The following is a 12623-nucleotide window of genomic DNA, read 5'->3' on the forward strand; positions in this document are numbered from 1 at the left end:
TCTCGAGGTGCCTCCAGAGGCCGTGCTTGATGACGTCAGTGCACACGTGAGCGAAGAAATTCCGGCAAGGATTTATGGTGGCGTTCACGAATCGAGCTACATCCTCAGCGTCCTCTGGGCAACAGAAGGAATTACCCTCAGCGTCGACGAAACCGCGTTGTGTGCTCCAGCGTTTGCTGAAGAAGACGGCGAGTGATGCGATGGCTACGAAGAGTACGGCTGAGATCACAAGCACGCCGCTCAAAAACAGCAGTCGCTGACTGGAGTTCTTGGTCGTCAGAATGCTGCTGAGTCCCGAGAGGACTACGGTGCGCAGAGTCTGGTAGAGAGAGGTGGTAGGTTCCGGTATCACTGCTTGGTTCGACATGACAGCTTTTGTCTTCCGCTCTTTCTTCTTCTAAGCCGACGCCTCCTCGCGCTGTAGCAAGACGGGCGGGGCATTTCTTTCTTGATGGGGGTCTTTCCCATTACGAATATGCTTAAGCGGGGAGGTGGGGATTTAGAACATGACGTTATAATAAGTATTCTGTTCTTGCTTCACGCACAGTCTGTTATGTATGGTGATTAGCGGCAACCTCAAGACATCAGAAATGCGTTGAGCACTCTCATTAAGCACAGTTTTTGTCCACGACGGGCAACATATGTTAGGCGGTATGGCACCTTAATTGATTGCTTCATGAGGGTCCTTCTGTCTTAGGGTTAGACGATGAAGTTCTGCCTGGTATACTACCCGGGTAAAGCGCAAAGGCTGCTGGGACTTATGAGCACAAACGCCGCCAGAGCGCACTGCTATTCGGCGATGGAGACTGAGCGTAGCCTGTGCTTATTTACGGGTGGCTCTCATCCATGGGTGCCAGACTCTAGTGTATACGCTTATCAAGAAGATCTAGAATAGGCAAAGTTTCTACCTGAGAAATCAAATATTTATCTGCTGTAAGACCGTTCGTCTTTACACGAGTACCTGCCGCCAACGTAAAGGCGGAAGACTCCACCCGTGAAGCCTGCGATAATTCTCCACGCCATTATGGCACCGTGCCCTCCGTTCCAGCTAATCGGTATGCATCTACTCGGACTTTTGCCTACGTCGTTGTTAAGGACCCGATCGATCGCTGTTGCGACGGAATACCTCACGCTCTATGCCTAACTGCGATCTTTCCCTTCAGCAGCTGCGGATATGGCGAAGCTCTTCGTGGACTGAATCGTTCTCCCGACGCGGTGCCCCAGATATTCTTATCACTAATCGTGCTGCCGCATTCATGTCCCAATTCATGTTAGAGATTCTGGACTTAAGCCACACCGTGTACCTTCAAAACTATCGTGTACCACCCGCCAAGAAACGGTTTCTCCGAGTGCCTTGACAAGATTTAGGCTGACATGCTCTCTATATATGTGGCTATCGAGGCCAAACCCTGGGATGAAGTGCAACCATACGTTACTTTTGCGTACAACACAGTGATTCAGCAAACCACCGGATTTGCACAGTTTCTCCTGGTGCATGGCCGGAAAGTGACCACCATGCTCGACGCTGTGCTGCCCCACCAGCCGATGCTCACCCGTCGCACAGCGTTTGAAGAAGTTCGACAGCTGAACGCCACCGCACTGATGCACGCCGTTACAACCTAGGCCAACTTCACGTTCATTTACACCCTGGTGATCGAGTTTTCGTGTGAAATCCAGTTCGACGCCGCAGTCTTGAAGAGCAGATTTTGAAACTTTGCTTTGGACAGTACGAAGTGGTTCTCCGCGCAGGCGATTTGAATTTCGAGGTTCTGCCCGTTGTTGCGCAACAATCTGGGCGACTGCCTCACCACTCAGAAGTCGTTCACGTGGTTCGCCTCCACGCGTACTCTGTCTGCTAGGAGCACGTCTTCTAACTCTTGGCACTCAGCACACGCTAGGGTGTTTTCGTTGTGCCTTTCTGCGCATCGAGGCGACGCGCCTTGAGGGAGGGTAGCAGTGTCATATGAGTCATGCCGGCTCCCTCCACTTCCTGCTTCCTGTTCGCTGCAAATCGACGGAAAAGAGGAAGAGGGTCTGTGAAAATAACACGTTTGTTATGAAGCGAAGTGCTCTGCGCTTTGCCTTAGGTCTGCCTAAATCAGTTACTAATGCTGCACTGCACTTGGAAGCATGGATACCTGATCGAAATTCGCGGTTTCAGCTTCTTACTCTGCAGACGTTTTTAAGGTCTTTGGAGCCTGTTCCTGGATTGGCTAACCTCATATTTACAACGAACCCAACTCTCTTCTTTGGTATTTTCTGGCCTAGGCATGAACTTCCTCAGGTTGTGTTCACTAATTCTCTCCTGTCAACAATTTCTGTATCGATAAATGCTTTATTACCGGTTAACCACCGGCGGGCTGAAACATTAGTCTCCTTTGACGACACTTTCCCTGTAATGCTAAGAATCCGCCTTCCAATGTATTAAAAGGGTTCATTGAGGAGTATATAGTTAATTTTCCTAGCCATATTGCCATTTCTACTCACGCCCCCGAGCAAAATGAAAAGGCAGCCATTGGCATTTATTCAAAGGATCTTGATTGGAGTTATTCATTTCGGGCATCTGACTATACCCCTATTTTTGCCCTATTTTTGTCTCTGAGTTTCGGGCTATTAAGTTGGCCTTAATGGGGATTCTCTCAGGTTATTATCTCTCAGGTTATTATACTTTCAGACAGCCTTTCCGTCTTGCACCGCTGGAAAAAATCTGGGGATGCTCCTTTGAGCCGTTCCCTTCACTCTTTAATCCACCACATATTACAGAAGTACGCCTTCACTGGGTCTTAGGGAACTGTGGCAGTGCTTCTAATGAGAAGGCTGGTTTTTTTATCAAAGCTCTTCCTTGCTGGGCATATTTTGCCGTTCTTATGAAATACTGTGTTCTTGAATGCAGCACGCTTTCAACGATTCCAGCGTCTCCACTACGTGAGCCATTTAACCCGCTTCTTTCTGCAGCAGATTTTCAACACCTGGCATTTCATTGGAGTGTGCGGATGTGCAGTGCAAGGCAATGTGAGGTGTCCATGACCCTCTTGTGTGGCAGAATAGCGTGCCTAAATCTTTATTTACGTAGATAGGGGCTATACTTGACCAACTTCTGTGAGTCTTGTGGCGAAATTTTGCTCATAGACCACTTTTTCCTCTTTTGCCTGCGATTCGCTTCTCTCCGTAGAACTTACTTGGAGATTCCCCTCGCTCGACTAGGGCTTCCTCTGTCTATTCTGATTCTCCTCTCCTTCGGGGCAAGCGCCAAGGTATATGCCTGCAAACCAGTGTGGAATTATATTAAAGACTGTACAAATGTGTCAGATATATACCTCTCCTAGAATGAGAATTCACGGCTTTATCATTTCCGTTTTCCCCTCCATTCTTTATCCAAATTTCAGTCTTGGACACAAAATTATTCAATTGCTCCAACTCCTTACCCATGAGTGCGTTTCTATCCGCAATGCACTCTGGCCAATCCCCCGCCGTGGGTATGTGCCATTAAGACTGAGGTCACACATTGTCATCATTGCCATCATCATCATAATCTATCCCGGGCTGCGTCGCGACCGCTTTGCCTGACTCTGGTTCCTACTAAACCTGTGGTCCCGGCCCTCCGGTTTCTTGAGTCTCAACAACCCTTGTCAGAATTAAGGCCATGGGTGAGGCAACTCTTTCAGGACAAGATGACTAATACGCAGAGCTATGATAGACAGGAAGAGGTGCTGATGCCAGATGCCAGAATGGTGCGCCTGCGTGATGCCCACCTCTGGTTAACTAAACGATATGCCACAAAGACGCACCAACGCAAATATTAACAGATTTGTTATCTGGCCACGCAATATAAAGAACGAGCCGCTGCGGTGGCTCGGTGGTTACAGTGCTCAGCTGCTGACTAAAAAGACGCGGTTCGTTCTCAGCCACACTGGTTGAATTTGATGCAGCTGAAATGATAAGGCACATGCATTGTGCAACAGCAGTGCATGTTATAGAACCGCAGGTGATCGAAATTATTCGGATCCCTCCACTATGGCTTCAGGACTCTAAACCTCATAAAACCAACAAAGACGAGTTTTTTCTTCTTCAGCAAAAAAAAAACTTCATGCATGTCAGACTGTCAAAAGCTGCCCCCCCCCCCTCTCTTCCATGGCTTCTTTTATTATAAAAATGCCGTTGCGGTTAATCGATGGTAATGGCACTCGGCTGGTGGCCCGTAAGACGCGGGTTGGATCCCGACAGTAGCGGTCGCATTTCGATGCAGACGAAATTATACAGGCCTGTGTACTATACGATATCAGTGCACGTTAAAGATCTCCAGGTGGCCGAAATTATCTTGAGCGCTCCACTACGGTGTCCCTCATAGCCTGAGTCGTTTTGAGACGTTAAACATCATAAATCAAGCCAAAGCAAATCGAAGAACATGGATACCAACTTTGCCAGCGGAACTGAATTCGAATATGTGAAGGGCTAAGTGGGAACCTCGCCACAAGTCGTGCATACTATTTACTGCACCACCTTCTAGACCCCACCCAGAACAAGACAAACATCCGTTAGGTTGAAACAACCTAAAAAGATTGAAAAATAATAAGCCCCTGCCTGCATCACTAGCGTACAACTGGCTTAACTCAATCTGAAGATAAATGAGGAGGCCCGAAGACAATGATATAATTGTACCACCAGTAAGTGGGGAAAATGGGAAATAATTGGGGGAGGGTAAAAAGCTACATAGTGAACCACAGCCGGGGAGCTGGCCCAGGGAGAATCCTCTTATCTCTTCTGAGACGTAGCGTTAAGATAGGGCAATGGTGTGGCCCCACTCACTGGATGCCCAACCACCCACAAACGTAACGGGCCCCGACCCCCGGAGACGGGTAAACCTAACTCGGGGTCAGCTACGTCGAGCCTCTACGCGACTTTAAGGGTTTGTTTCGGACGTAACAGCTACTAACCGTCGAGTGCTTTTTGCGTTTCAGACACCGGAAGGATATGTGGCGGGATCCGGCCAGTAGAAGGTTAGGTCGTCAGCCTATCGGCCCTCCTGCCCTCGGCGTTATGACCTAACACCTCCGGGGGGATCCACCTGTGCTTCCAACCAACCAACCATGTACTTATTTTCTCCCTAGCTTGCTCCACGCCTACTGAGGAGGGAGTGTTCAAGACTGGGCTGACCGGGCCACAAACCGAGAACGTGGCTTAGGTTGTGATGACCTGGGCCTGCTCCGCCGGTGCTCCACAACATCGGCGGTTTTTGCACTGGCCGTCCTAGGCTCTCCTACTTCGGCATCCCGCAGTGGCCCCAATTGCCCCGCGGTCAGCCGAGAGGCTGCCTCCCCGAGGACATCGCTTCCGAGGAGCCAGGCTGCTGTAAGCCCCCGCGCGGACCTGGCCTCTCCGTAGCCAGAAACCGGCCCGTCGGTCGCCAGACGTGCATGCCCCCGCGTGTGGAGGCGAGTAGCATGTATATGAAAACGTTTTGAACTTTGACACGTGCTTTCCGTGCCGCATTTCGTGGGTCCAGCCTGGGTGTGTCCCAAAGCCTGCCTCCGCTCAGGCATCGGACAATACGAGCGCGACTGGCCCTCACAGTCGCCTGGGAGGCACTGCCACTTCCATGGGGTTTCGCATCCCGAGAGGATCTGCCCCGGCCAGCCCATCCCCACCGCTGGCGTCACACTGGAACACAGCCTAGTAGCCGAAAGTAAACCGGCCCGTATATGGTGGCGGTGGGTGGGGGGGGGGGGTGGCACGAGGAGGCCATACAGTAGCATTTCCCCCCGCAGAGCAAGACATACACATGCATCATAACAGCCGGACAACACATCAACACAGACGGGACGCAGATACCCTAATAGCTACAGTAAAGCATATGCGCGCCAGCACACGACGACCTCAACCCCTCCGCACTATGCAGGAGAACTAAATGATCGATTAGACGCTGCTCTACCGACAACATAAGTGCCGACAATACTTCAAAAGCTCAGGAACTCTGCGCCGGGCGAAGACCAGATTACGCCAGCGGTCATCAGAAATCTACACTATAAATGATTCCAGGAAGTAACGAACCTTTATAATCGAAACTGGGAAGAAGTACCACTCCCAACAAAATGGACACGTGGACGCCCATGTACACAGAATGAACGCGTATGCGCCTCTGACCAAGCGAGAAATGCGCTTATGCTGCCGTTCGATCGCCCGCAGTACCCTCTTCCTAGCATTTCTCGCTCTCATCGCCAAGTGGCGATACGGTCTACGGACATTGCGAATAGTAACTGCTCTGTCATGCACAGATGCCAGTTACATCGTTTCTGACTCAAACACCGCCATTTTAATCTATGCCGGAGCTGGATTCTGCCGCCGGCACAATGCGTATTGCACATGCCCCCCCCCCTCCCCTTCCCCTACGCGCTGTGCTCATTTATGTGCCTGCGCTCTCGGGAAAACGGGGTAACCAGTCTGCCTACTCCTTAGCCTGAAAGTCTAGAAACTGGGCACTGGCGGACCTCGCGAGGGATTTCTCGAAGGAACGTATGCGCTCCATTGCTGATTTCACCACAAACTCTGCCGCTGGGCGCCTCATTCTACCCACCGCCCCGACCATCCCTCCTTACCAAAGTACAGTCAGTCAGGCGTCGCCTCCACACGCGAACGCTGCATACACCGTAAGGATATTGTGCTCCCACCCCAAGGTCACCAGTACCCGCATTCTCCTGTCCTGCCCGGCGTAGACTGGGAGACCTCACTGCTGTCCGCGGAACTGGCCAGGCAGAATGCCGCCGCCAGCCTGGCCATATACGTCATTGCCCAACATCACAAGAGCATATACACAGACTGGGATAGTGCAGACCCCAGGGGGCCCGTGTGCCTCAAATTCTTTTGCGAGAAGATTTTTTTCCTCTGTACGACTGCTGGCAATCCTTACAAATAATTTTTACGTTATTGTAATGAACCGAGTATTATATCTTTGAAAACATTTAAAGGTTTATTTCATCAGAAAGACAAGTTTTGTTATGTGCCACTTGTTTGGAAACATCTCTATTCAAATGAAGTACTGATAATGTGCTCAAACGTACGGAGTATTGTCCTCCGGTAGAGTTTTAAAGATTCAGATCTCATGTCACATTCCTCAGGCGAAGCAGACTCAAGACACAAAAGTAAAGACGTAGTTCATTATGGCCGACCTCAGAGAAGTTCTCCTCTGGGTAGGCTAGTATAATAACAAATCAGGAAACAGGAGAACGCATCAAATTCTCAATTCACCTGAAAAAATTTAGAATAAAATAGCGGGAGAAGAGGTCTCACGGTCTTCACTCCTCATGTTAGCAGACATGACTTCAGCAAAATACAAAAAGTGCTCACGTGAATACGTCCTTGATTACGTTAATTTAGCACGAATAGAACAAAGTTCAGGCTTTGTCATGGGTGACTCCAGTGAGCAATCGAACACGTTTGCGAAATCATCAGCGTACATCAGTGGCACGTTAACATAACCCACAATTTCTGGATACTCTACTGCCGGGCAACGCAGATAGGTAGCCAGAGTGTAGAAAAGCTGCCCGTGTGACATCTCAAGTGCGTTGAACGCCATTCGAGTAACGTTCGAATCGGGACGGTGAAAAGCACTAAGAAGCGAGGTCAAGGCAAGAGACGTGGCCACAGTGGCGTTCGTCAACTTGGGATTCCTATCACTGTCCAAGTAGGTCCTAACGAAACAAGCTCGTAGCTTCTGGAGGTTGGCTTCAGTTTTGGAATTCCACGGGATGCCGTAGAGTACCACAGACCACATGCTTTCCGCCACAAGCCAGCCTAGGGCAGCCATGTTGGCCAGCTGCGAGGAAGGTGAGCTGGGACGAATGGCATCGTAGAAGAAGGCCGGCAGCAGGAAGTATCGGCCACCGACGACACGAATGATATCGGTGTCAAACACTCTTGCAGCTTGCAGGCCCCAGAGACGCGCCCTAAAGGCCTCAAAGTTCAACGCTCGGCCTCGCAACAGGTTTTCAGCGAAGTCCAGCGTTGGATTTGGAAGCGCAACTGGCATTGTACTCGACGCTGTGGGAGTCAGAAGAGCGAATTCATTAAAATAGCTCTCCAGCCTTGTAGCGTCTTCACCCTCGAATAACCAGCTGCGGCGACAGTCCCAGAAGACAGCGTCCTTCCAGCGGAGAATGTCACAATTGCCTGCTCGTGTTTCTGTGGCATCGTCAAAATTTCCGCCGTAAAGAGATCCCAAATTTCACTGATTGTCTCCACGCTGTCGTTGCAGATTTGAAACACCTGTGGCCATGAACCATTGTAGGGAGCGTAGAACTGTTCCGCGATACTAGCAACGCTGAGCCAGAGTAAGTAAGCAGCCTTGACGACGTCTGTGCCGCCGTAATCGTCCGTGGAGAACAAGTCGTGCATGACCCGGATCTTTCTGCCGCCTGCAACGTTACTTTCCAGTTCTTTTCCAGAAGAGAACCCGATCGCAACAAGAGCGGCTCGCAAGTCTTTTATATCACAGACATCGTGATCGAAGACGTCGCGTTCTTGTGGAGTAGAGTATTGTGCTTCCGCGTCGCTAAGATTGCGAAGTTTTCTACATATTTTTGCGTGCATTTCTGAAAGTTCTTCCAGAGTTATCTTGGCATCAAACTCATTCTTCAAAGCATTAAGACTATCTGGCATAAGATGCGAAGACAATGTGTCATTGCAGCATCGATCTTTTACCCTAATGAAAATACGAGGTATCAATGGGTAGTAAATGATGCCAAGGATTGACGGAAGCTTGTACTTCACAGATGCTGTTGCGGCGTAAATTAAGGCGTTTGTGGTGTTAGGTCTCCTAAGAAGATCCCTGTTGTTCGCAGCCAGCTTAGTGGCTATGGAGTAGAGGAAAATATCGCGGTTTGGTATGGCCTTCAGACACGACTGGTAGTAAGCGATGATGAACATTGCGGCTTCGACTTTCTTCAATGCCTTCGGCAAGAACCCTGTGACCATGATCTTCGCAAGTTCTTCCCGTCTCTCGAGGTGCCTCTAGAGGCTGTGCTTGATGACGTCGGAGCACACGTGAGCGAAGAAATTCCGGCAAGGATTTATGGTGGCGTTCACGAATCGAGCTACATCCTCAGCGTCATCTGGGAACAGGAGGAATTACCCTCAGCCTCGACGGAACCGCGTTGTGGGCTCCAGCGTTTGCTTAAAAAGACGGCCAGTGATGCGATGGCTACGAAGACCGCGGCTGAGATCACAAGCACCCAGCTCAGGAACACGAGTCGCCGCCTGGAGTTCTTGGTCGTCAGAACGCTGCCGAGTCCCGGGAGGACTACGGTGCGCAGAGTTTGGTAGGGCGAGCTGGTAGGTTCCGGTGTCGCCGCTTGGTTCGCCATGGCCAGCTTTTCTTCTTCTTCTTCTTCTTCTTCTTCTTCTTCTTCTTCTTCTTCTTCTTCTTCTTCTTCTTCTTCTTCTTCTTCTTCTTCTTCTTCTTCTTCTTCTTCTTCTTCTTCATTTTCTTCTTCTTCTTCTCAGTAAGCATGGCACATGCCCACGCAGGGGATTGGCCAAGGTTGGGTAGATAATCCCAATGAGGAATTGGCGCGTGGAAAAATAGCCGTGAGAAGACTAAATCAAAATAAAAAATGAAAAAGTCAAATGAATTACAGAAATATGAATTACCAGGAATAGAATCGAGCATTTTTGGGCATTCGACAAAATTTTGTATACAGCTAAGAAGGTCATGGATCAATTGCCCTTGTGTAATCATGAAGGTAGCCGCAGACACTGCTTAACGGGAATCCCTTTGCGCTCCCACCGAACGAAAGAATAACTGGAAGAGACAATGGGAGTCCTAACCTCGAAAGAGGGACCTCCAAACACTGTTTTCTCTGAACTGTGAACTGCCGGCAAGAGAGGAGAAAATGATCTATTGTTTCAACTTGCCCACATGATACACAAATGTTTGTTGCAGCGAACCCACATCTCCATAAGTACAAATTTAAGTGAGGGATTCTGCATCGCAGAAGCGTCATTGTCACCTCGCAAAGCCTAGATTTACACCACTGATTATTCCGTGGGATCTTTAAGTGGCTAAAATCTACGTTATTGAGCAATGGATCACTCAGATTGGCTGAAATATGTTGGAAGCGCTGGAAACGTGTAGTTTCTAACAGAATGAGGTGAGGGACAGGATAGATTACAGGAGCGCTGAGAGCTGACCTTGCCAATAAATAAGCCACGTGGTTAAAATGGACGCCCGAATGGCCAGGTACCCAGACAAAGCGGATCTCACGCACTGCGGGCGGTACAAAAAACCTAAGCGAGCGATTCAGTCAAGATTTTCCCGAATTTCGCAGAGAGACTAGAACTGAAAGGCAGTCTGCAAGAATAAAAATCTGTGCTACATGCCTAGGATGTTTGAGAAGAGCCAAACCAATGGCCAGAAACTCGGCGAATAATATAGGAGTATAATTTGGGATACGAACGGAACTGCTCCGAGCCAGCTCCTGCTAATATATCCCAACCGCCGCCTTCGCACAGCTGCCGGAGGCATCAGTAGAGATAACAGTATGAAGAGGAAAATTCTGTCGGTGTTCAGAAAGGAGACCATTTAGAATATTTGCGGGCATATGTTTCGCATGGGACGGGAAAATATGGTCATAATAGAAGACGGCGTCAGCCTGCGTATTTGCAACTTGTTGCAATGAGATCAGATTAACCTGAAGCGGGGCTAACAGATTCTGCGTGAACCTAACTTGCGGAAGCTGATAGCGTGGCCAATGATTAGAGAAAAACAGGTCTGGCTGGGATAGAAAAATGGGGCTGCGAACGCCGGGAGCCGGGTCAATGGACATGATGAAAGGACCTGATGAAAGTACCCACTGTTAGAAGTTGGAAGCGAGAAAAGAGATCGGGGATACGGGCTTCCAGATAAAGGACAGCGTCTGAAGCTGATTTTGGGAGCCCGAGGCATAGCTGTAGGGCACGCCTTTCCAGTAAAGCTAATGGCTGCAGCTTGTAGTTTGCGCTACCAGAGAACAAGACACAACAAAATTCCAGAATCGGTCTCATATAAGCCTTAAGCCTGGACTCCATGTACGCGAAAACTCACGCGAACGCGAAGGCGACTGCGGCAAGCGACGAGCGACGCCGTCGCGCAAAGCAAAATGTGTCTCGCTTGCCGTGTCGCTCGGATCTGCACCCACAGAAAAATTCGCTCGTCGCCCGGAAGTCCCCCACGCGACTGGCCAACCAGAGCCTCCCAAAGCCGTTTCCAGTTTGTCTACGGTTTCTCACGGGCACATCTCACGAAACCCGCCCGTCATCTTGGTCATCGCCACCGTCGATAAAATATTTGGTTTTGTAGCTGAGAGGCAGACCCGCATGATTTAAATAATTAAAACAATCTACTTGTTGGGTGCGGAGGGCTAACAGCATTTGGAGCGGGCTACGCACGCGGGCGTACTGCAGGGAGAGATGCGTGTCGAGCCGCGCGTACCGGCGCTCGATCCACCGTGCCGCTGCGCTCCAACTGTGCAGAAACACTCGCGGCGTGAATTCTCACTGGTAAATTATAGTTTGCTCATTTACAATCAAACTGCGGTGACAGTTTATGGGAGTGTTTTTACTAATCCGGAGTGCACAGGCACCGAACGAAAGCACACCTCCCCCGTGAACCCGTGATGTGACTACGTCTCCGCAAGCACGACGTTGGCTATCTCGACTGCCGCTACACCGCTGCCGCAGAGGAAATATTCCTTTGGCCCTGACTGTGAGGCACACTCACAAAATTTTAAGGTACTGAACAGTTTACGGGCGTGTTTCTAAGCTTGAGTGCGCAAAGCACGGAGTCCGCTGCGCACGTCGCGGGTTCGCGTCGCCTGCCGCCTTCGCTTGCATGGAGGTTGCCCACAAGCGACGGAGCGAACGCCAGCCATCGCCGCCGCCGTCGCCTTCGCGTTCGCGTGAGTTTTCGCGTACATGGAGTCCAGGTGTTATAGATCAACAGTAACGTGTCACGACGCATGCCAAACTTTTTATTGCCAAAGTGTGTCGACCGGCCCAGAGCACGTTTCCCGTTTAATAACATTATTCTTAATATGGTGTCGTCAGTCCAAGCTTTGATCATAAGTAACGCCTAGGTATTTAACCGACTCCACCTGCGGAATTGGAGTGGAGCGGTATACCAGCGAGATGTACAAAGGAGTGTCGGGCGGAAATATCAGCATGCCACATTTGCTGACATTAAGTGATAAATTAATTTGGTTCAACCAGACATCAATAGCATTCAGGTATGCCTGCAAACACTCGTATAGTGCATGAATATCCTTTGCTGATACGAAAAAAGCTATATCATCTGCGAATACATAAACTGCAATGTTTGGATGAGTGGGTACGTCCCGAACCAATATGTTGAAAAGCAGTGGAGACAAAACAGATCCTTGCGGCACACCTCTTGATTGAATATAGGTATTAGAACAGAAAGATCCGTCTGTACAGAAGAAAAATATATCTTTTAAAAATTTACAAATCCAAGCATAGATGTAGTGTGGTGGATGTAGCTGAGCAAGATTGTTAATAAGGGCCGTGTGTTCAACGCTGTCTTAGGCTTTAGCAACATCAAGTGTCGCCAAGGCCTCAACTTCTCTGTTGCTTATCTC

The sequence above is a fragment of the Amblyomma americanum genome, chromosome 10, assembly GCF_052857255.1.
Source record: "Amblyomma americanum isolate KBUSLIRL-KWMA chromosome 10, ASM5285725v1, whole genome shotgun sequence".
Classification (NCBI taxonomy): Eukaryota; Metazoa; Arthropoda; class Arachnida; order Ixodida; family Ixodidae; genus Amblyomma; species Amblyomma americanum.